This window comes from Triticum dicoccoides, chromosome 7A (assembly GCF_002162155.2).
Source record: "Triticum dicoccoides isolate Atlit2015 ecotype Zavitan chromosome 7A, WEW_v2.0, whole genome shotgun sequence".
Classification (NCBI taxonomy): domain Eukaryota; kingdom Viridiplantae; phylum Streptophyta; class Magnoliopsida; order Poales; family Poaceae; genus Triticum; species Triticum dicoccoides.
In genome coordinates, this window is record NC_041392.1 from 743,652,412 (window position 1) to 743,654,647 (window position 2,236).

The following is a 2,236-nucleotide window of genomic DNA, read 5'->3' on the forward strand; positions in this document are numbered from 1 at the left end:
AAAAAACAAAAACTCCAGCCACAGAAATGCTGACGCGTGGATGCCTATGGTCCCGGTTGGTGCCACCAACCGGGACCAAAGGGTCTCCTGTCTGGGCTCCGCGCACAGGCCACGTGGAGGCCCATCAGTTCCGGTTCTGAATTGAACCGGACTAAAGGGGCAGGGCATTAGTACCGACCCTTTAGTCCCGGTTCAGGAACTGGGACAAAAGGCCCTTACGAACCGGGACAGCAGGCCCTTTTTCTACCAGTGTACTCCGTATGTACTCAGTTGTTGAAATATCTAGAAAGACAAATATTTAAAAACGAAGGGAGTAGTACGTACTTATGTTTTAATAATGTGTTGGTGAATTCATCTCCTTCTATGTTTTCATGTGTACGAGTTCGCAACAAAAAGAAATCATTCTATGCATGTGAAAACGTTTTTTTTTTTGCTTCATTGATTTAATTCAGTACGGCAAGCTTAGTAAGGGGTAATAAGCTGCAAACACTAAGAATTGGGGTGCTGCTTCAATCGGCCGGTCGACTGTGGCCTTACCCTAGCGTAGAATTACATCGTTTTAATCAGTTTTCATTGTGCGGTGATTTTTCTACACCTTACCTGATACACCATTACATTACATGTGTTTCCTTCCTCCTCTCTGAATAGGCGTGCCATGATAGGCCTCCATACGTCGTAATTAAACTTAGTACATGATCGAACATCCAAGCATTTGCTGAATGTAATTCATCTGTCTTGGTCCATGGACATGCATGGAGCATGATTAATTCAAATTCATATGATTGGACAATGCGATTTGACTATTGACCATCTTGTTTTGTTTGGATTGGTGGCTACGATATTACTAACTAGGATGCAAATTATAAACTGTACCTCGTGCATGATGAGTGCCACCCTGGTTTTGTAGGAAGAACAAGGCAATGCACGATATATATTTTTTACACAATTTCCACGCCCTAGAAAACAATTTGCACGTAGTGTTCCCCTTTTGGGGGGGATTCTTGGTAATGAGGTTGAACTCCAGCCTCTCCCTACATGCCGATGGTCTAGCATCGGCTTCTTCTAGAGTTATCTTTCCTCGTGTGCGGGGCGGATTGTGAAATGTGAAATAAAACGATGAATGGGAATAACTCTTAGTACAGCTCACCCAACATTGGGCGGGACAGAATGGACTAACTATAACACAACTCCAATCTATTACTCGCTTCAGTATTTGTAGTCGTCGCTAGGTGTTCTACGAATCTGGATGTAATTTTTATTATTTCTGGTGTTCGTTGTACTGTCATGATTGAAAATGAATATATGGGAAGTTTTTTCACAAAAAAAGGGAGAATACGTGGGTTTTTTTTTGACCTAGTACGTGGTTGTTTTGTTCGGTTCGTTCATGTTTTCCCACAACGGCTCACCCCCACCAATTTTTTCCAACTAAACCCCACGTCTCATTTCCCCACCTACAACTCATCTGGTTTTTTCCACGTTAAAAAGAACCGAAAGGAAACTGAAGGCTTCTTTGCTCATGTGGATAGGAAGATACGTGCAGAAGGCCTTCCTTGCTCGCTTCCTATCTTCCTCCTTCGCCTAGATCCGACTGGCCGGCTGCTCTGTGCCATCGCCCATGGCTGAGTGCCAGCAAACCGACCAAGAACAAGATCATCTCCCTGACCCCCCCCCTTCCCCCTTCCTCCTCGCCGATCGATTCTCTTGCGTCCGTAACCGATGAGCCTCCTTATCCTCCTTCAGTTTGATTTTATTTCCCGCGGTTGGCATATGGTTCGGACGGCGTGCGCCATTGATGGCGGCACAATGACTTGGTGTCTGGATCGCCATCGCAACACGGGCCTCTGGCCTTTTAATTTGTCTGGTCACTCTAGTGAGGTTTTTTTCTTTCTTTGCTTTCATCTAACGATTCTCTTGGAACTCCTATTTGATGCAATCTCTGTATGGTCTATCTTCTACTTGCGCCTGCATGACGCTTAGCTGTTTCGGCGCAACCGCCTGGCCAGCAAAAGCAATTGTGCATGCGTACGAGTATGAGGGTGAAAATGCAACTTGCCTGTGTTTTGAAAGTCTGTTCTTTTTTCAGGACAAAAGATATTCCTTTTTTACAAACATGATGAAGATGCTCTCTCTCTCTCAAAATGAAAATAAAAAAACATGATTTTTTTAGCAAAAAAATAAAAAACATGATGAAAATGAAAATGCTAGGTTTGTGGGGGGTGGGGTGGGGGTATACTGG

General features: G+C 44.1%; 1 protein-coding gene across 1 annotated transcript in view; it reads left to right on the forward strand.

Annotated features, from left to right (window-relative positions):
* The window catches only part of LOC119334176 (clathrin light chain 2-like), a 9,047-nt gene that overhangs the window by 3,111 nt on the left and 3,700 nt on the right, over positions 1-2,236 (forward strand). The window lies entirely within an intron of this gene.